A 23,345-nucleotide genomic window follows, 5' to 3' on the forward strand; every position below is an offset into this window, starting at 1 on the left:
AGAAACTGGAAACTATGTATGGATGCCTTCATAAAATATACACCTTTCAAAAGTGGGAGTCACCTTTCAAAAGTATAATATGCAAAACTGGGCAAAAGAACATGACTCTGAATGGAGGTTTTACCTACCCTATAACTCACAAACAGCAGGGCTGCTAAAAAGAAAAAAAAAGAATATTAAACTAACAAATTAAATTAAATATGAAAGTAACAAGCAAAACCATCTTGGCTAGTGGCCTAAAATACTGCTCCAACCTTAACACATTGGAATGATCAACCAGCAGGGCCTATTACTCCCTATGATAGACTAGAGCCCCCCCACCGAGATATCCAGCACCCTAATAAAAGTAAAAGCTGTGGGAAACAGCCTTTACCGTGACCGTACATAAGATTAACTTGCTCTCCTGCTGACAACACCAAGTCCTATGACAACAAAAAAAGGAATTATCTCCTGAAATTTAGAATGGGACATTCCCCTGGGATAGGAAAGTTGCTTTGCACCTTGAGTGCCATCTCTGCTTGGATCTCTGCTTGGATTCCATCGCCCTGCTTCAAGCTGGACTTGATGAAATACACTATGCTTGAAATTGAATATACCTCGAGAGAGGGGAAGTGTGGGCATCTTGGACTGTATATCTCATTCACGATTTACCTTCTCATGCTTGCCACTGTGTTCCCCCTGGCCGACGTCTATGGTATCCTACAACCAAGCCAAGGTTTTAAAGCTGCCAACTCCATCTCCTCGAGGCCAGGAAGACACTGTGCTTCATTAGTATGATCATTTGGCCACCACTTTGTTCCCTCCACGGGAACAAAGAGGATGTTTGCATATTTTCCAAACTCCTCTTCCCAGGTGTCCCTGTTGGCCTGACCATCCTTCCACACCTTCTCCAAGTCTGGCACATGATCACGATGAGCAGGGGGATTTTTAGCCACAGGGATATGGGCCTCATGGCATTATGTCTGCTGTTCTGCACTTTGGTTGCCAAGGAACATGCCCCTGGGGCCCCTCCAGATCAGGAGCAAGGGCCTTACCACCTAGACAACATTCTGGAAATGAGACCACTCACCTCCTCACCCATTCAGCCCTTCACAAATGTGGGACTGTGACAGGATTCCCTTCTCTTGCCATGTCACAGTGCTGCACTGAACATCCTCCATGTCCTATTATCCTGATCCAACCTCTGCCAGGTACTGTCCCTCTCTTCGGATCCCCAGAATGGACTGTGCTGTTAGAAATCACAGGGACACTGCTGTTAATGCAGGGAGCTGCTGTCCATACTCATCTAACAATCTGACCTGAGATCCTAATGTGTTCAGTCATTTCCCACCTCAAATTCTCGTGTGAATGCCAAGCTCCTTTTCCTACTCTGGGCACCCACGTCTCAGGCTTGCCACAAGTCACTGGGGTCTGGGGGTTTGGTCTGCATTCTGGACTCCAACCCTCCTGTTGGCCATAGTGCTGTGTATGATTCTAAGTCCTTCCTGTGTTCTACCTCAGGGTACAAAGGTCACACCCAGGAATGAGAATGAGAACTGTGTGGGGTGGACCATCGATGCAGGCCTGCTGAAGCAGCGAGTGGAGAACCTCGCACCCGCCTTCCTGGGGAGAGACCCCACGTACGTCTCCACCTTCTTGGGCACGTACCCAACTTTTACTACCAACAAGGAGGTCCTGGAAGTGTTGTTTATGAGGTGAGCACCCTGCCCTTCACAGCCCAGTGTGATTCAGTCCTTGAGGTTTTGAGTCTAGGGAAAATCACCAACTCCCTTAGTCTCACTTTGTTCCTCTGATCGGGGTGGAAACACTCCAGCTCCTCAGTGGGGGCACGGCAGGGAAAGTCACCCTGGCCTGTGGAAAGCTCTGCTGGCAGGGTTGCGTCTCTGCTGGGTCATCTTTGTCCTCTTGCCCATGATCAACTTTCTGCCTCATCCCTCACTGTCGCCAGCTGTTGAGTTGGGCTGTTTTCCCATTGGAAAAGGAGATTGGAGGCTCTATCTGTGTGCCGTGTCTGAGTCCTGGCTCAAACCAGTCAAGGATGCCCAGGATGAGCAGGACGCCCAGACCCACACCAATATGTGTGATGGAGCTGACTGGGGCCCTATCATTCTTCAAACACGCAGGAAGCCCCACTAGGTGCAGGCACTTCTGTAGGAGCTGACTGGGATCCAATGCGCAGAGCGGACAGTACCCTCCCCTCCAGAGCTCCATTCTAGTCAGCAGTCAGTGACTCTGGATAGGACAAGACGTAGCATCCACAGGACAGCTCATATGATGTCCTTCTGGCCTCCTCCAGATACGGATGCTTCCATCCGGAGGCTGCGGAGGATGGCGGACCCCGGGAGCAGGAGAAACTGTGAGTAGGCTGAGCTCAGGCTGGAGGGCCTTCCTTCTCCAAGAGGGCAGTGCTGAGACTGTGCGTGGGAGGGGCTGCAGGACCCAGCATCCCACACGTCTGAGAGTCCTGTGAGAGGGCAAAGTTCTGAGGGCTTTCTCTTGGAAGCAAGGAAAGGGGTTCTGTCCTGTCTGCTAGAGGATGGGCTGTGGGCACAGGGAGGCAGCAGAGAGCGCCAGAGCACCGCGTCAGCCCCTTAGAGAGTCCAACCCCATCCCTTCCCACTCACAGCCTTGCCTAGACCCCCATCAGGGGACCCAGAATAACGGTTTTGGGGAGCATCACGCTCACCACCTTGGGGAACATCCACAGTGCGTGCTTAGCAAGGGTACAGGAGACACAGTGAGGGCTCAAGGAGCACATATCACCCACACGGTGGGAGAACGGTGTCAGCGGGAGGACACCCACATGTGCACGGAGTGCATGAGGCAGCACAGAGGCACAGGTCGTCACGCTGAAGGCATCAGGAGGGTCCCAGCAAGCCCAGGTAAGAGACAGAGTCATCTTGTCCCATATTTGTCCAGATCTTCATGGAGCGCTAAGGTATGCAGTGAAGGCACTGACTCACCCCGACACCACCCCTCCACTCACACACGGACTTGAATTCTAGTGGGAGGTAGGCAGCGGGACACAGCGAGGAGTCTGGCTGGCTTCCCCAAGATGGAAAGACTTTGCCACATCATTGGTTAAGGGGTCCCAGTCAAAAAGACTTTGGCCGGTCCCTCTTCAGTGGCTAAACTATCTCAAGCAGGACTCCTAAATCACAGGTGGGCAAGGTGTAGGAACAGTCTCTGGACATCCAGGAGCAGGAGGCAGAGAGGCCAGGTCCCACAGGCCTGTCGTCCTGAGACATCAGTGGGAGGAACACCCCATGGTGATTGTTCTGGCTACTTTTGTATCCCCAGGGCCATCTCCTCCATCCTGGGCACCTGGCTGGAGCACTACCCTGAGTACTTTTTCCAGCCCCCAGACTTCATCAGCCTGAAGGCACTGCAGGAATATGTAGGGGTCCACATGCTGGGCTCTGAGCTGCAGCGCCGCGACCGCCTTCTCTACTCATGGCGGAGAAAGTGTGAGCCCAATGAGCCAGAGTCTCTGGGCGAGGAGGACTCTGGGTGGGAGATGTGGGCGTGTGGAGGGGACGGGGTATGCCACAGAGAACATGTTTCCTGAGACTGTAGGTGGGCCAGGCGTAGGGACTCCTCTCAGATCACTGTTCCATTAGCCTGCCGTCTGGGAGATTTCCTCCTGGTGGGTTCTTTGACTCAGATGACAATGTCTGCGGGAGAGGTTTCCTGCCTTGGAATGCCAATCACGGTGATGACACTTTCTATTCTTGAAGCTTTGGCAGCAGCTCTAGAGCCCCGTCCAGACGTGCCTCGGGAGCAAGCCCCCGCTTTCTCTGTGGTGCCCACCGCAGCCTCGCAGCCCAGGCTGCCTGAAGCCACCAGTTCTCCTGGAGCTCAGCGCGTACGACAATTGGAGACCCTCACTGCAGCGGCCCCACCAGGGCAGGAGGTACTCTCAGCTCTGGCTGACACTCAGGAGCTGGAAGAGCCCCCTGCCCCTTTGGTGGCCCCAGAGCATGAGCAGCCCCCAGCCCCAGCCGGCGGGGTCACGGAAGGGCTGCAGCAACCACCTGCTGCACCTGAGCAACCAGCCTCAGCTCCCCAACAGCGGCTCATGTCAGCTGCAGCCCCACAGGATGAATTCCCTGACCTTGTCATTGCGTTCTTTGTCATTTTTGTGGTTTGTATAGAGATATTTACTGTCCTTATGTATTGTTTTATAAGTAAAACATAAATTAACTTCAAAATAATTTACTCTGATCCTTTGAAAGTACACATTGAAGTGCCATTACATATATTCACAGAATTATACATCCATGACCACTATGTTCTCCTAGAATATTTCCATCACAGACACATGTATACTACCCATCAGCCATGGCTCAACCCTCACCCCAGTCTCTGCAACCACTGACCTCGGTTTCTGCTGCTTTAGCTCCTCTGGGGTTTTCAGGTGTGTACAATCACACACCATGGCTTATTGTGTCTGGCTACATAACATGAGAGTGATTAATAATTGGTTAAATGTTCAATCAAACTAATATTTTTAGGACAGAGGAATATTCCCCAAAGAACAAAGATTATGGAAGCCTCCTACTTGAAATATCTTCATTATCTGGGATAGGGATCCCATTTAGAAGTTTGACTCAAGAGCTAAAAGCCACAAGAGAAATGTCTGGAGCAGACTGGGTGGCTCAGTCGGTTGAGCGGCCGACTTCGGCTCAGGTCACGATCTCGCAGTCCATGGGTTTGAGCCCCGCATCGGGCTCTGTGCTGACCGCTCAGAGCCTGGAGCCTGTTTCAGATTCTGTGTCTCCCTCTCTCTGACCCTCCCCCGTTCATGCTCTGTCTCTCTTTGTCCCAAAAATAAATAAGAACGTTAATAAAAAAAATTAAAAAAAATAAATTAGTCTAAGGTACATATTAAACAAACATCAAATTCAAATAAGAAATCTTCTCATTTACTACCGATACAGGTTTTATACGGATGTTGTTTCTTAAATGAAATAAAAATCTGAATAATAAGGACAGGCGCCAAGGTGGCACAATTGGTTGAGTGTTTTGACTTGATTTTGTCTCAGGTCATGATCTCATGGTTCATGGGATCAAGCCCCAAGTCAGGCTCTACAATGAGAGCACGAAGCCCTCCTCAGGATTTTCTCTCTCTCTCTCTCTGAAAATTAAGAATTAGAAAAAAAATAAATAAATACAAATACATATGAAGAAAATGATATACCCCTGTCAAGAAATATTTGCCATTAGACATGGGGTCCCTCCTTCCAGTCCTTTCGCTTTGAGTGCAGCAATTGTGTGTGTTTGTGTGTGTGTGTGTGTGTGTGTGTGCGTGCGTGTGTGTGTGTATCAGTTGTGTGACAGGTTGGGCAGGAAGTGTTTCATGAGTATGCTCTTTAGTACCTGATGTCCCCATAATGGACAGGCTCAAGTTCTGTCCCCTTCTGCATCCTCAGGGGCCACACATCATCATTTACTCTGTGTCTCTACAAGTTGAATAATTGGGCCAATTCCAATATTTTGAGTCTCATACTTGTACTGAAGGGTACATGTGTACCATTAATCTCTATTTCTTTAGAGTGGCACACCTAGCACAATTTTGGGGACATAATTTGTACACATTTTTCAGGTGTAGCCTGCAGTTTCCAATATCTACAGACTGTTTATGACGTTAGGGCCTTCTTTGGGAAGGGAGCAACCCCTGAGACTGAGTGGATACCTGAGGAATTCAGAGGACAAGCCAGAACTGAGGTCATCAGGGTACCTGGGAGTGACCCAGGGGGCAGGGAAGAGCCCACACTCCCACTCATTCTGACCTCCTGCACAGCACCCCTGCCCCATGTCCTGGAACACACTCATCCAGGCCCCATCCCGTGACACACTCCAGACCCTTGTGCACCTCCTGTTCCATAGCTCCGCTTCTAAGTAGAGCAGCCATTCTCTGCTTTCAGGACAGGGGAGGATGCAGGCTGGGCCTCTGCTGCTTGCTTGGGTAACTAACTAGGAGTGTAATTGCCGGATCATAGGGTCGTTCTATTTTCAACTTTTTCAGGCACCTCCATACAGTTTTCCAGAGTGGTTGCACCAGATTGCATTCCCACCATCAATACAAGACGCTTCCCCTTTCCCTGAATCCTCACCAACACCTATTGTGTCTTGGGTTGTTAATGTTAACCATTCTGACAAGGGTGAGGTGGGAACTCATCAGGGTTTTGATTGGTATTTCCCTGATGATGAGGGATGTTGAGCATCATTTCATGTGTCTTTTAGCCATCTGGCTGTCTTCTTTGCAAAAATGTCTATTCATATCTTCTTCCTATTTCATTTGTAAAAGATTTATTAATTTATTGTGAGACAGAGAGTGTGCGTGTGTGTGTGTGTGTGTGTGTGTGTGAGCGCGTGTGCACATAGAGGAGAGACAGAGAAAGAGGGAAAGAGAGAATCTTAAGCAAGCTCCATGATGTCGGCACAGAACCGGATGAGGGGCTCGATCCCACAAAACCATGAGATCATGCCCTGAGCTGAAATCAAGAGTTGGACACAGAACTGTGCTACCCAGCATGCCTCTTCTACCCATTTGTTAACTGGATTCTTTGTTTTGGGGGCATCGAGTTGTATAACTTCTTTATGTATTCTGGATAATAACCTTTATTGGATATGCCATTTGCAAATATCTTCTCCCATTCCATAGGCTGTCTTTTACTTTTGTTGATGGTTTCCTTCACTGCACAGAAATTTTTGTTTTGTTTTTGTCTGTTGTTGTTGTTGTTGTTGGTGGTGGTGGTGGTGGTGGTGGTGTTTTATGTTTTATCTTGAGAAATTCCCAATAGTTCATCTTTGGTTTTGTTTCCCTTGCTTATGGTGATGTGTGTGGTAAGAAGTTGCTATGGCCAAAGTCAAAGATTTTGCTGCCTGTGTTCTCCTCTAGGATTTTGATGGTTTCCTGTCTCACATTTAGGTCTGGCATCCAGTCTGGATTTCTTTTTGTGTACGCTGTAAGGAAGTAGTCCAGTTTCCTTCTTCTGCATGTTGCTGTCCAGTTTTCCCAACACCATTTGTTGAAGGGATGGTCCTTTTCCCATTGGCCATTCTTCCCTGCTTTGTTGAAGATTAGAAGACCATAGAGTTGTGGATCCATCTCTGGGTTTTGTGTTCTGTTCCACTGATCTATGTGCCTGTTTTTATGCCAGGACCATACTGTCTTGATGACCTACAGCTGTGTAATATAGCTTGAAGTCAGGTCAGCCAGTCCTGTCCATACGTAATTTTTTTCGAAAATTTGCTTTCACATGCTTCTACAACTTTCTCTTTCATCGAGATTTGGTCCTAAGTTTTTCCCTTTCCAAATAATCTGTCTTGTTTCCTGGCAAAATTACATTCTTTTCTTTCCAGAAAAATGTATTCTCACTTCTCATTCCTTTTATGCATGTCTCCTAATTTCTTACATACAAGATTCTTTCCTTCAGGGTGCCCTGGTGCCTCAGTTCAATAAGCATCCAACGCTTGGTTTTGGCTCAGGTCATGACCTCATGATTTGTGAGTTTAGGCCCCAGGTCAGGCTCTGCACTGACAGTACAGAGCCTGCTTGGGATTCTCTCTCTCTCTCTCTCTCTCTCTCTTCCCCACTCCTGCTTGCTCTCTCTCTCTCTCAAAAATAAATAAAAAGAAAAAAGAAAAGATTGTTCCTTACAATATTCAGTAGTTTTGATTCCATTAATCTGATGAAAACTGAGTAGTAACCAGTTGTGAATTACCACAGGAGAATTCTTTAGGTTAGCAAATTCATGAATATTTTTTAATTTTTAGAACATGTTCTTTCATAGTACAACTCTTTCGTAATGAATGAAACATGTTTCCAATACACCCATATTTACCTTTACATCTCTACAATAAGAAGCCAACAAATGATAAACCTCTGTTTAGCAATGAATGGTTTAGCGTTTTAGCTTCTTTGGAAAAGACTTCGACATCTAGTGACTTTAACTCCATTTACAAAACATTATGAAACCAGCGAATACTTAACAAAATAGGCAAAATCAGTCAGCACTTTCAGGAATCCTTGCTGACAGAGAGCAATAATTACAACATGAATTTAACTACTAAATTCAGGTAGAATAAAAGTGGATTATCTATATCACGTTTGACCCTGATAACTCAGGAAGACGTATCTCTCTTCCTTGAAAGAACAATGTTTAGTATGGAATATGTGGCACCTGCACCCCCTGAAAGTTAATCACTTTGTTCCACACTGGCAATTTTACCTGGGGCTCCCATGGGGAAATCTCAAGTGGGCAATTTAACCCCAAAGCAGGCCTGGAGCCTTTTCATGTTGCTTTGGTAGATGCTCCACTCTGAAGCTCATAAGGCTGCGACCCGACAGCCTGGGGTACTTTTGCTCCTCAACAGTGAGGGGAGGAGAAGCAAGATCTGATAGTGGCAGAAATGCGGAGGATGGAGTCCACTGTGACAGTGGAAGCCTTGCCGGTCGTGCAGGAACTAGAAGAGGGGAAGGCGGGGGCAGAGGTGTGCTGGTAGGGATGCCACCAGCAAGGCCAGAAGCAGGTTCAAAGTTTGGACTAACATTCCGCTGTCACCGACTCCTGTCTCTTCCTCCTGCAAAACATGTCGTTTTCTCTACTTGGTTTTGAGCCCTCTGGTGGAGGCAGAGGAGGAGGAAATGGGTTGGACAGCTGGTGCTCGTGCTTGAGGAGGTGGATGCAGTATTTCCAGTGTCGGCCTGCCTTCCTTCTTCTTTTTCTCATTATTCTGACGATTGGCAAGGGTGTCCGGTGTCGTAGATTTTCACCCATCCTTATCTTTCTGGACCATAAATTGGGATCCTCCCCACCAGGCATCTTTATGATGGAGTCACAACAAAGCCTGAATGTAGGTGATTTCATCCCAGATCGGGTGAACTTGAAAAACACTTTGTTTAGTTTTTATTTTTCTGAGTTTTAGAAAGCACAGTCTTCCTCCACAAGTGCTTGATTTTAAGCCAATTAAGTAGAGCTCATCTATAAATTATTTTTTGGAATACCATCCAGAGGTAGAAAAAATATCGGTCACACTTGTAACACATACGGGCACGTACACACAATCCAGATGCAAACAAAATCTAGCCTTTGTTTCACTGATATTTGTGGAGTGAACATTAAAGATCCAACTTCCAATGATCTCCCCGTTATTAAAGCAAATCAAATGGCAAGATAGCATGTCAATTTAGGGACGTATGAATTAGCTATTTTCCAGTTTCCGACTAGAATACGACCAGTTTTGTCCAAAGATGCCAAGTGCTGCAGCCACCAGCACAGCAAGCGAAGCCCAGTCTGCTTCTGTGAGCATCGGCTCCTCTCAAGAAGTCAGGGGTTTCACTGACAGGACTACATGGCTTCCTAGTCTCTGGTTGCTTAGTGTTAGAGCTGGGTTTCTCTTAACTCTGTGTAGAAGAAAACTCATTTCGACATGTCAACAGGAGCACGTCTGAGTCATCTGTGACCCAAGTTATTCTTGGTTAGTTTTCCCAGTTAAGTAAGTTCCTCTCCAAAGAGAGGTTCCGTATACATTGTATCTATATCCTGTGGAATTCCTGTGGGTGGTGGTTGCTTTTGCAGAAGCCGTTTGGCTTTGAAAGCACAATTCCCCATTCATTTAGTTTCAGTTTTAGAATAAAGCTTGAGCAAAATCAAAAATGGTAAGTATAGTGGGTTGGGAGGGTGCTGCCTGTGAGTGTCTCTTACAAATGGCCACAATAGACTCTCATGGGTGTCAGGTTCTCCCAGAGAGGGCTCAAACCGTCGAGGGGGCTCAGAGCACTGGCAGATCACTCCGGACGTGTGCATCTCTGGATGAGCCAATCACTAATTACAGTATGGAATAGGAAGTTCCTCTAGGACTGATACACATCTCAAGGAATATCCTCAGACATTTGCACTAGGCTTGCAGCCAGCAAAAGGTGACATTCAGCTGGAAGGAACAAGTCCTCCTCTTTTATTGGAGAGGAATGCCTTAGTCTCTCATAATTCTAGCCAGAAAATGGCAATCACTATGAAGTCAAATTCAAACAACCAACCCATCCAGGCCAACACCTCTATGGTATTCCCACCTAGAGAACATTAACAGTAACACTTAACACCTGGAATAAAAGTCAAGCCCACCAAGGGAAACTGGGGAGTTCCAGACGTCAGCAGAACTCATGGATACACTTTCAGATGGTGAGAAGTCAGAGGGGGCACAAAGAGCCTGTGCTGGTACCAAGCACTGAGTTCCCAAAGACCTCCAGGTGTTCTCAGGCAAGTTTCTGTGATATCCTGCCCACTATGCCAAGAAATGTCGACACTAAATGAACAAATTGGGGAAAACAATGAAAAGAAAATGGGTTTTATCTGAGCTCCAGTTAGAAGAGCTGCTCGGGATACACAATTTTCTCAAAAAACCTGTGCTCCACTGAAGGATCACCTGGTGTCAGGGTATATAAATATGCATAAGTATGTGTAAAGGGTAAGGAATACTCATGAAGAAAGACATTGCAGAAAGTTACAGACTTAATCTTAAGATTTTAGTATATGGAAGGCTATATGAATTTGATCATATGGGAACAGGGAATTTTTTTCTTTTTCTTATTTTTATGATTGGAATGAACCTTTTTTGTCATTTTTAAAACCTATCAGATGTACAGTATGTCCTCACGGGAGTAATAGAGCCCATGCTTTGAGGTTTTGCAGGGTTATTTTGACCTTGATCGCTGTTAAAGTATACCTTCCCTGGGAATCTCACAACGAGGCCCACAAACATGAAAACCGGAGAATTGCTTGTATTGTACCTGTTCCCATGTGTGAATGGAGCCTGCCTATAAGCCCACACTTTGAATTCCTCTGTCCCCACAAACCTGTCCCACATTTGAATCCCTTATTCACAGCCCCACGTCCTGATAATCTCTTTCGCTCAGTTCTGGACAAAACAACACCTGTGTTCACCTCCCTCTTGGGAAAGAAGTCCTAGGGTGGAGTACCTTGAAGTGGGCCCAAGTCCACTTCCTCACGATGAAACCAGTCTCTCTCATCCCTTACCATCAACATTCTGCCCTTTTCCTTCCTGGATGCAGGGGTGTGTGGAACACCTAAGGTGCATTTTAAGGTAGTCATACACATGAATTATACTACTGTTGATTACTTTTGCTCTTAAAATGATTTACTGTTGAAATTGGCCTGGAACCACCAGGGCCTCGGGATCCCTCAGGCAGTGTTTCTTGAAACATATCACAGAAAAACATGTTCCCGCTCCCCCACGTTGCTTGTTTCAGCTTCCTGCTGAATGTGGTGTTGCAGACACTGGCGCCCTGATCAGTGTCCCCTGCGGGGGAGGTCCGAGGCGGGGCTTGAATCCCAGACCCAAGCACATGTGCAGGAGCCCAGGCACGGGTGCCAGCAGGCGAGAAGGCCAGGGCCGGAGCCCGGCGAGGGACACAGCTGAGGCTGCAGCGGTGCTGTGAGTTGGCTCCCAGCCCGCCTGCCGCCCCAAGCCCCCAAGTGTCTGGGCCAGCCAGGGACTGACGCCCACCTCAGCCCCCGACCGGGGCCATGCTGCTGCCTGGCGCCTGCGACTGGGTAGCCACGGCATTGGCGGTAGGGGGAGCGGTAGTGCAGGCGGGAGCGCTCGCGGGAGCGCGGGCGGAGCCCCGCGTGGAGAAGACTGGGAGCCAGGAGCCTCCAGCCTCGGAGGGTGGCGGCCCTGCTGCTCCTGCTGCTCCTGGAGCCAGAGGCCAGGGCGCGGGACGCGCTTCCCGGGCGCCTCGGTCTTTGGCCGCGCTGGTGGAGTGCCAGCACTGGCTGGGGCAGAGCGCGATGCGATGCCCCCACCCCGGCGCCCCCGAAAGACCATCTGGGAGAAGCCTAAAGGTGGAGCAGCTGAGACCCACAGCCTCCCTCCAGGACCTGCCTCAGTCGCGGTGCTGCCAAGGTAGGGACCCTCGCGACAAGGTCGCACGTGGCCTTCCCCCCTGCCCCTCTCTGTCTTCCACTTCCATGAGCACCACCCCCCCCCCCCGGTGCTCCGGGCTTCTTCTTGGGCTCCTTTGCGGCTGTGGTCTGGAGGCCTCAGGAGTGGGCTTTCTGGGTTGGACCCCGGTTCCCTGGAGGAGGAGGGCCCCAGATCGAGTAAGGGGTTAGGCTCAGGCGGTGGGGAGTGGCTCAGGTCGAGAGGGGGGGCGCCCTGAGTGCCCATGGAGGTCTGACTGGGTTGGTGGTTGGTGGGTGGAGGTGGGAACGCACAAAGGAACGAAGGAACGATCGAAGGAAGGAAAGCGTGGACCTGCGGTTGTGGGAAAGTGTCAAGGCAGGGCCAGGGAAGTCGCAGCCTTGAGCAGGAGGAATCATTCCTGCCTGTGAAAATGAAGTACAAGGGACGTGAGAGTCCAGAGAAACATTCCAGGGAGAGTCAGGGTGGTGGGCCTGAGTTGCTGGAGGCCAGCAGGGGACGGTGTTGAAGGGATGGAGAGTGGAAGCAGCAGGTGAACACAGGCCTCCTGCCTCCCCCCTCCACACGTGCTCTCCTGCCCTGCCCAGCCCCGCCGCGCCCCGCCCCGCCCCGCCCCTGGTGGCAGAGTTGCACCCTCTGATGGGGAGGGGGAGATCTCACCCCGCTTGTGGCGAAAGGGGGTCCTCTATCGTGGGAGTCAATGGGACTAGGGGGTAGGAGTCTGGATTAGGGCAAGTGCAAGTCCCTGTTGAGCTCTTCATTTCTGAAGGCACTGTGCATTCCATCAATGAACTCGGAGCCAGGGAGCCAGGAATAAGTGGCGCTTCTGTGTTTTAGAGGGTGGTCCAGACTCTTTCCTACTTGGAGATGTGTGCTGAAGAGAACTGGGTGTTGTGGATGGAGTCCAAAGTCATCTCTTTGGGACATGTTGGGTGGGAACGTCTTCTTCGCCCTCTGGCGAGGAAGGTGGATGGAAAAGCTCCTCGTCAAAGGCAGACTTGTGGGTTATGTTCTTCCTATCCGTGGGGCGTGGTGCTTCCCGTTTCCGTGGAGCGCCTCCTGTCTTGCATTCGTTCCGTGTTTCAAGAGTTTCAGTCCTTGGCAATCACATCTCCTCCGGGACTCACCAGGCAGCACGAGGGAGAAGTGACTCGGAGCCCAGCGGGTCCCTAGAAACCAGTGCGTGTGTACTGGAGCAGGCAGTGCTCGTCTCTCAGCCTCCTTTGGAAATGAGGTCTTGGGCAAACGGTCTTTCATTGCATGGGTTGTACCTCTCCCCGGTTGTTGGGGGGAGTGTGTGTGCGTGAGTGTGGTGCTGTGGCCCGTGTGGAGTCCAGACCGCGTCAGGGACCCAGTTCTTTGCAAGGAATGCATTTTGTTGCACGGGAATATCTCATTTCAGTAGAGAGTTCCAATCGTGTCTCAAAGGCTGAAAACATCCTGAAGGCAGCAGCTTGACCTCACTGAAAGCAAAGGCCTAAGAGCAGAGGCTTTCCCACACTTCCATCTCGAGCTGACTGGTGCTTTATGTTTTCCGTAAGATGGTGTGGTGTAGGCCACTTGGAGCAGCTCAGGCTCCTAAGCGTCTGTTTGGTCCCCGGGGGGTGAGTTGTCTCTGTCAGCAATTCAGAAGATTATGATTATCTTGAAGATCATTATTTTCTTGATTACCATGATTACTATATTCTGCATAATCCATGGCATGGAATTTGATAAGGAGCTCGATACCCCGAACCTTTTCGTCACCAAAGCTCACTACAACAAGGTGTAAAACAATCACTGTTGTGCGATGGACAATGCACCTTACCTTTATTGTACTATTTTAGTGGTATGTACATACGTTTAGAGTAATGAAAGTGTCCACTTAGATCTAAGGAGATTTTTGTGACATCATGGTACTTCAAGAAACCATAAAAATAATGGAAAATCTAAGTTACCTAGTAATCTAAGCACTGTGTTCTTTTGGATACGAAATCCTAAGTAAAGAACTCATCATGCAAAAACTGTCAAGTCCTGATAATTCCTTATTATTCTAGTAGGTCTAGTGAATGGAATGGACTGAACTAAGGTCTCTGAAAAAGAGGAAACTAGAATTGAGATATTGAGTCACCTTTACTCTCCCTTTCCCTGTTGACATGGTCTTTTTTTATTCGGTGATGTCTTTTGACCTTTACCCTATTTCCCTCCTTCCTGCCCCCCCCCCACCTTTGCAATCATCTTTATGTATTGATGGGCTTGTTTCATTCTGTTTTGAGGATTTTTGTTTTTTGTTTTCTTAGTTTGTGTTTCAGATTTCCCATATATGTGCGAGCATGTATATGTGTTTTTCTCTGTGTGAGTTCTTTCACTAGGCATCATGCCCTCCAGGCTATTATAAACACTGTGGCATGATAACAGGTGTGAAGTCATTTTTGGGAGTTAGTGATTTCATGTGTTCTGGGTAGTACCTAGGGGGGTAATTGAGGGAAGTTGCTGGATGATATGGATGTTCTCCTCTGAATTGTGTGAGGAAACTTTACATTGTTTGCGACTGCCTCTGCACCAAGTTCCAATGCCACCAACAGAGCCCAATGATTCGCTTTCTTCCACATTGTACCCGACGCTTGCGCTTTCTTGTCTTTTTGATAAGACCGTTCAGACAAGTTTCAGGTGATATCTCTTTGGCTTTGGACTTTCGTTTCCCTAATGTGGAGTGACATGGAACTTCTCTTCATGTATGTGGTGGCCATCTGTATGTCTTCATTGGAAGAATGCCTCTTCAGGACTCTGCCAGGTCCGTCATTGGCTCTTTGCTTTTGCATTGTGGCACTGTAGGAGTTCTTCGTATCTTTTGTGTTTTAACCCTTGACCACGTATGTAGTTTGCAAGTATTTTCTCCCATTCACTATGTTGCGTTCTCATTCTGTTGAAGATATTGTTGCTCTGCAGAACTTGGTTTTTTAATTTCGAGTAGTCCCACTTGTTTAGTTTTCCTTTGTGGCTTTGGCTTCTGGTGTCAAATCCCAAAACTCAAGTCAAGACTGAGATCCAAACATTGTCGTGGGTTTGGCATTTGGCTTTGTCCAGCAAAGCCAAGGACAACAGAAAGGATTGCTTCAGACTCCATGCAAGTCAAGAGAGGTGAGAGGGAGTTTAAGGGACGTCTCCGCGAGCTGCTCTCAGGCTCCCGTAGTCATTAAGCCTACAAACGATGTGCAACACGTCAGCGGGCCACATGCTAGAAAGAACGTATTGAAGACATGGTGCGAACCACATCGAGACAGGATAAAATATTCCACGCGACAACACGGTCCAAGGACTTGGTGAGCCCATGCAGAACCCAACCCCTAGATACACGTGCACTAGATCCGCCAAGTCTCGCCTGCCCCCCAGATACACACAAACTAGGTAAGTGAGCTGCTGCTGGCTGTTGGCAGGAAGGCCAGAGAGCAGTGATATGCTCTGCCAAGCGTTCCCTATAATCTCCCAACTCAGGACATCGTTATGCGATTTCCCACACCTCCTGCCCAAGGTCTTATCCAGGACTTTCTGGTTTCAGGTCTCAAGTCTGTAATACATTTTAACTTCGTTTCTGTGTGTGATGCTAAATAGGTGTCAGGTTGTTTTTCCGCCCCCATTGTTTTTCTGTGCCCAGTGATTCTGGGCACCACCTATTGAGGAGACTGCCTTTGCCTCAGGTTATATTCTTGGTTCTTTTGTTGTGAAATAATTGGTTACATATGTGTGGGTTTCTTCCTGGGCCTTCAGTTCTGGTCCAGTGACCTCTGTCTCTGCTTTTACCCCAATACTGTACTGCTTGGGTTATTGTAGCTTTGATCTAGTTTCAAATCAGAAAGCATGGTGCTTCCAGCTGTTTTCTTCCTTCTCACAATGACTTTGGTATTCAGAGCCTTTTGTGGTTCTGTCCACCTTGAAGTATTATTCTATTTTTGGGAACGTGCTTAAGCGTTGATAGGGATTGCACCTAGGGAATGTGTAGATGGCTTTAAGTAGTGTGGACATTTTGATAATCTTAATTCTTGGGATCCACTAGCATAGAATGTCTTTCTGCTTATTTCTGTCTTTTCAAATTCTTTCTCCACTGATTTCTTCTTTTCAGGAAAAAGGTCTTTCTCCTTCATGGTTAAAGTCATTGTTTTCTTTTTGAAGTTTTCTATCTTTTTCTTGACAGAGAGAGATACATGGAAACACACACACACACACACACACACACACACACACACACACAAACAGAGAGAGAGAGAGAGAGACAGAGAGAGAGAGAGAGAGAGAGAGCGCATATGAGTGGGGAAGAACTGAGAGAAAGGAGACACAGAATCTAAAGTAGGCTCCAGACTCTGAGTTGTCAGCACAGAGCCCCACACAGGGCTCAAAACAACATCATGAGGGGGCGCCTGGGTGGCGCAGTCGGTTGAGCGTCCGACTTCAGCCAGGTCACGATCTCGTGCTCCGTTAGTTCGAGCCCCACGTCAGGCTCTGGGCTGATGGCTCAGAGCCTGGAGCCTGCTTCCGATTCTGTGTCTCCCTCTCTCTCTGCCCCTCCCCCCTTCATGCTCTGTCTCTCTCTGTCCCAAAAATAAATAAACGTTGAAAAAAAAAATTTTTTTTAAAAATTAAAAAAAAAAAAAACAAAAAAAACAACAACATCATGAGATCACGACCTTAGCCAAAGTCAGATGTTTCACTGACTGTGCCACCCGGTGTTTGTAGGCTAAATTTCCTCTTAAGCTTTTTCTTCTCTTGGAGTGATTTTAATTTATTTTCTTAATTTCTCTGAGACTTTTGTTATTCATGTATAGAATTGAAGCACATTATGTACAACAACATACATATCTTAACATGACTGAATTCATTTATCAGGTCTACCAGTAAGGTTGTGGACTCACTGCGGTCTCTCTAGAGCATATCATGCACTCCCAATAAGTGAAAAAGTACACATGCACTCGAGTAGCCAAGTCTCGCCTGCTCCCCAGATACACACAAACTACGTAAGTGAGCTGCTGCTGGCTGTTTGCAGAAAGGCCAGAGAGCAGTGATATGCTCTGCCAAGCGTTCCCTATAATCTCCCAACTCAGGACATCGTTGTGCGATTTCCCACACCTCCTGTCCATGGTCTTATCCAGGTTTTTTGTGGTTTCAGGTATCAAGTCTGTAATACATTTTAACTTCGTTTCTGTGCGTGATGTTAAATAGGTGTCAGGTTGTTTTTCTGCGCCTGTTGTTTTTCTGTGCCCAGTGATTCTGGGCACCACCTACTGAGGAGACTGCCTTTGCCTCAGGTTATATTCTTGGTTCTTTCGTTGTGAATTAATTGGTTACATATGTGTGGGTTTCTTCCTGGGCCTTCAGTTCTGTTCCAGTGACCTGTGTGTCTGCTATTAGCCGAATAGTGTACAGCTTGTGTTATTGTAGCTTTGAGATCTAGTTTCAAATCAGAAAGCATGATGCTTCCAGCTGTGTTCCTCCTTCTAAAACTGACTTTGGTATTCAGAGCCTTTTGTGGTTCTGTCCACCTTGAAGGATTATTCTATTTTTGGGAATGTGCTTCCACTTTCATAGGGACAGCACGTAGGAAATGTGTAGATGCTTAAGTAGTGTGGACATTTTGAGATCTTAATTCTTGGGATCCCCTAGCATAGAATGTCTTTCTGCTTATTTCTGTGTATTCAAACTCTTTCTCCACTATTTTCTCGTTTTCAGGAAAGAGCTCTTTCTCCTTCATGGTTAAAGTCATTCTTTTCTTTTTTAAGTTTTCTATGTTTTTTCTTGAGAGAGAGAGATACATGGAAACACACACACACACAGAGAGAGAGAGAGAGAGAGAGAGAGAGAGAGAGAGAGAGAGAGAGAGAGAGACAGAGAGAGCACATGTGAGTGGGGAAGAACTGAGAGAAAGGAGACACAGAATCTAAAGTAGGCTCCAGACTCTGAGTTGTCAGCACAGAGCCCCACACAGGGCTCAAAACAACATCATGAGATCACGACCTTAGCCAAAGTCACATGCTCCACTGACTGTGACACCTGGTGTTTGTAGGCTAAATTTCCTCTTAAGCTTTTTCTCCTCTTGGAGTGATTTTAAATTATTTTCTTAATTTCTCTCTCTGAGACTTTGTTATTCGTGTATAGAATTGAAGCACATTATGTACAACCACATACATATCTTAACATGACTGAATTCATTTATTAGGTCTACCAGTAATGTTGTCGAGTCACTGCGGTCTCTCTAGAGCATATCATGCACTCCCAATAAGTGAAAAAGTACCTGGGAACATAGGATGATGCGATCGAATTTAGATGAGAGTAAGCAGATATATGGAGTGAGAGTGTGCAAATTTTCTGAAATGTTTTGTGGTTGATACAATCCAACAAGTCCATAAACATGGTTTGTTTGGATATACGTTTTCTTTAAACCAGACCCAGAGAGCTGTGACATAAATATATGCTTCCCAACACATTGCCACAACACGCCCTGTGCATCTTGGGAGGTAGCCACCTTGTCTCCCTTTTCTGTCCTGGAAACCAGTGCCTGACTCCACCACTCAGTGAATTCATCTCAGAAGACTGCATTTGGGAAGAGACCTATGTTTTTCGTAGACTTCCTGAAAGGCACCTCAAAAACATTGGATTTTACACAGTTGAGTCTGATCTGCCTGGAATCATCTGAGGAGGTGTCGGTTGGAATGGCAGTTTCTTTGCTGGGAGATCAGGGAGCCCTGCAGTATTCCTGTGTGCCTTGTGGTCGGACACCAGAGGGTGCTGTGTGGCTGCTCATGACAGGGACACTGCTCCCCAAAGATGGGGCTGGCAGGTGCCAGGTGCCACTGCTGGAGGAGCCTGAAGGGTGGAGGGGCTTGACTCGCTATCAAAAGCCTTGACTGAGTCTCCATCCTGCAGTCTCCTTGAGCTCCTGATGTGCTGTGTAAAGGACTCTCTGGCTTGCCAAGGTTCAAGTGGTTCTTGCTGTTGCCACTCAGTCGTCAGGACGAAGACATTCAGGTCCTGGTCTTTAACTCATTGACGGGATCTGCACTTAGAGGTACTTTCCTGAGAGTAAGCGACCCAGCCTGGGAAGAGGGCCAGCAAGCAGACAGCAGTGGTCCAGCCAGCATCCTCCCCTGGCATGAAAGCAGGGACTGGCTGCTCTACTGAGAAGCAGAGCTATGGAACAGGAGGTGCACAGGCCACTGGGGTTTGTCATGGGATGGGGCCTGGATGAGTGTGTTCCAGGGCATGGGGCAGGGATGCTGTGCAGGAGGTCAGAATGAGTGAGTGTGGTTTCTTTCCTGCCCCATGGGTCACTCCTAGGTACCCTGATGGCCTCAGTGCTGGCTTGTCCTCCTGATTCTTCAGGGATCCACTCAGTCCCAGGGGTCCCTGCTTTTCACATAAGACCCCAACGGAATCAAGAGTCTGTAGATCCTGGAGGCAGCGCCCGAAAAATGCCTATAAATTATGTCCCCAAAGTTGTGCTTGGTGTACATGCCTACACAAAGGGAAAGTTTGGTACACATGTGCCCTTGTGTACAGTGATGAGAGACAAAATATTGGAATTGGCCCAGTCATTCAGCTTCTGGAGACGCAGAGTAAAGGATGATGTGTGGCCCCTGAGAAGGCAGAAGGGGACAGGACTGTGCCTGTCCACTGTGGGGACATCCCATAGTACAAGACCATAGTCCTGGATGGATGCCCAACCTGTCACACTACTCGTGAACACAAACACAGTCACCTGTTTATGAGGTGAGGACCCTGCCCTTCACAGCCCAGTGTGATTCAGCCCCTGAAAGCTCTGAGTCTCAGGAAAGTCACCAAACGTCCTGGCATCTCACTTTGTTCCTCTAATCCGGGTGGAAACACTCCAGCTCCTCAGTGGGGGCACGGCAGGGAAAGTCACCCTGGCCTGTGGAAAGCTCTGCTGGCAGGGCTGCATCTCTACTGGGTCATCTTTGTCCTCTTGCCCATGATCAACTTTCTGCCTCATCCCTCACTGTCGCCAGGTGTTGAGTTGGGCTGTTTTCCCATTGGAAAAGGAGATTGGAGGCTCTATCTGTGTGCCGTGTCTGAGTCCTGGCTCAAACCAGTCAAGGATGCCCAGGATGAGCAGGACGCCCAGACCCACACCAATATGTGTGATGGAGCTGACTGGGGCCCTATCATTCTTCAAACACGCAGGAAGCCCCACTAGGTGCAGGCACTTCTGTAGGAGCTGACTGGGATCCAATGCGCAGAGCGGACAGTACCCTCCCCTCCAGAGCTCCATTCTAGTCAGCAGTCAGTGACTCTGGATAGGACAAGACGTAGCATCCACAGGACAGCTCATATGATGTCCTTCTGGCCTCCTCCAGATACGGATGCTTCCATCCGGAGGCTGAGGAGGATGGCGGACCCCGGGAGCAGGAGAAACTGTGAGTAGGCTGAGCTCAGGCTGGAGGGCCTTCCTTCTCCAAGAGGGCAGTGCTGAGACTGTGCATGGGAGGGGCTGCAGGACCCAGCATCCCACACGTCTGAGAGTCCTGTGAGAGGGCAAAGTTCTGAGGGCTTTCTCTTGGAAGCAAGGAAAGGGGTTCTGTCCTGTCTGGTAGAGGATGGGCTGTGGGCACAGGGAGGCAGCAGAGAGCGCCAGAGCACCGCGTCAGCCCCTTAGAGAGTCCAACCCCATCCCTTCCCACTCACAGCCTTGCCTAGACCCCCATCAGGGGACCCAGAATAACGGTTTTGGGGAGCATCACGCTCACCACCTTGGGGAACATCCACAGTGCGTGCTTAGCAAGGGTACAGGAGACACAGTGAGGGCTCAAGGAGCACATATCACCCACACGGTGGGAGAACGGTGTCAGCGGGAGGACACCCACATGTGCACTGAGTGCATGAGGCAGCACAGAGGCACAGGTCGTCACGCTGAAGGCACCAGGAGGGTCTCAGCAAGCCCAGGTAAGAGACAGAGTCCTCTTGTCCCGTATTTGCGCAGATTTTCATGGAGCGCTAGGGTATGCAGTGAAGGCACTGGCTCATCCCGACACCACCCCTCCACTCACGCACGGACTTGAATTCCAGTGGGAGGTAGGCAGCGGGACACAGAGGGGAGTCTGGCTGGCTTCCCCAAGAAGGACACAGACGACCACATCATCGGTTAAGGGGTTCCCGTCAAACAGAATCTTGACGGTCCCTCGTCGGTGACCAGGTCTCTCGTAGGCGGGACTGCCAAATCACAGGTGGACAACGTATAGAACCACCCTCTGGACGTCCAGGAGCAGGAGGCAGGGAGGCCAGGTCCCACAGGCCTGTCGTCCTGAGACATCAGTGGGAGGAACACCCCATGGTGATCGTTCTGGCTACTTTTGTATCCCCAGGGCCATCTCCTCCATCCTGGGCACCTGGCTGGATCACTACCCCGAGGAATTTTTCCGGCCTCCAGACTTCACCAGCTTGAAGCTGCTGCGGGCGTATGTAAGGGTCCACATGCCAGGATCCGAGCTGCAGCGCCGCGCCCGCCTTCTCTACTCATGGCGGAAACACCGTGAGCCCAATGAGCCAGAGTCTCTGGGCGAGGAGGACTCTGGGTGGGAGATGTGGGCGGGTGGAGGGGACGGGGTATGCCACAGAGAACATGTTTCCTGAGACTGTAGGTGGGCCAGGCGTAGGGACTCCTCTCAGATCACTGTTCCATTAGCCTGCCGTCTGGGAGATTTCCTCCTGGTGGGTTCTTTGACTCAGATGACAATGTCTGCGGGAGAGGTTTCCTGCCTTGGAATGCCAATCACGGTGATGACACTTTCTATTCTTGAAGCTTTGGCAGCAGCTCTAGAGCCCCGTCCCGACGTGCCTCGGGAGCAAGCCCCCGCTATCTCTGTGGTGCCCACCGCAGCCTCGCAGCCCAGGCTGCCTGAAGCCACCAGTTCTCCTGGAGCTCAGCACGTACGAGAATCGGAGACCCTCACTGCAGCGGCCCCACCAGGGCAGGAGGTACTCTCAGCTCTGGCTGACACTCAGGAGCTGGAAGAGCCCCCTGCCCCTTTGGTGGCCCCAGAGCATGAGCAGCCCCCAGCCCCAGCCGGCGGGGTCACGGAAGGGCTGCAGCAACCACCTGCTGCACCTGAGCAACCAGCCTCAGCTCCCCAACAGCGGCTCATGTCGGCTGCAGCCCCACAGGATGAATTCCCTGACCTTGTCATTGCGTTCTTTGTCATTTTAGTATTGGGTATAGAGGTATTTAGTGTACTTATGTACTATTGGCTTATACTTCAAACATAAATGAAGTTTCAAAAAATTTAGTCTGATCCCGTGAAATTACAACTTCAAGTGTCAGTACGTACATTCGCAGGATTTTACACCCGTGACCACTATGTACTCCTAGAACATTTCCATCACAGAGACACGTGGACTACTAATCACCCACGGCTCATTCCCTCACCCCAGTCTCTGCAACCAGCGATCTCGGTTTCTGCTGCTTTAGCTCCTCTGGGATTTCCATGTGTGTGCAAACACACAACATGGCCTCTTGTGTCTGGCTACATGACAGGAGACTGATTAATAATTCCTTAAATATTCAATGGCACTAATATTTTTTATGACAGAGGAATAGTCCTCAAAGAACAAAGATTAGGTGAAGCCCCCACTTGAAATATCTTCATTATCTGGCATGGGGACCCTCTGAGGTTTGACCCAAGAGCAGAAGCCAGAAGGGAAATGTCTGGACCAGAGCGAATACCTTGAAAATCTTTCATTGTCCTGGACTGGCCATGGTGATATTGGTCTAACGTGCATATTCTAAAAACACCCAAATGAAACCGTCAATATTCCATTTATGCCAATCTATTAGGCAATAAAGTATAAAGTTCTGAAAGGTTTCCTACAGGTGACATGTATTCAGTAAAATGAAGATTTAATAATGAGGACTGGCACCCTGGTTGCTCAATGGGCAAGTTTCCGAGTCGAATTTGCCTCGGGTCATGATCTCACGGTACTTGAGATCAAGTCCCAAGTCAGGCTCTACAATGACAGCCTGAAGCCCTGGTCAGGATTCTTCTTCTCGCTCTCTCCAAATAAATAAATAAATAGGAAACAACAAGTACATACGCAGAAAAACATGTATATTCTATCAAGAAATATTGGCCCAGAAGACACGGTGTCATCTTCACAGTCCTTTGGCTTTGAGTGCAGCAGGTGTCTGTGTTTGTGTTCATGAGTGGTGTGACAGGTTGGGCATCCCTCCAGGACTATGGTCTTGTACTATGGGATGTCCCCACAGTGGACAGGCACAGTCCTGTCCCCTTCTGCATTCTCAGGGGCCACACATCATCCTTTACTCTGTGTCTCCAGAAGCTGAATGATTGGACCGATTCCAATATTTTGACTCTCATCATTGTACAGAAAGGGACATGTGTACCGAAACTCTCCCT

This window comes from Lynx rufus, unplaced genomic scaffold (genome assembly GCF_022079265.1).
Source record: "Lynx rufus isolate CCGP_SWC_20201006 ecotype Redwood Valley unplaced genomic scaffold, mLynRuf1.p SCAF_4, whole genome shotgun sequence".
Classification (NCBI taxonomy): Eukaryota; Metazoa; Chordata; class Mammalia; order Carnivora; family Felidae; genus Lynx; species Lynx rufus.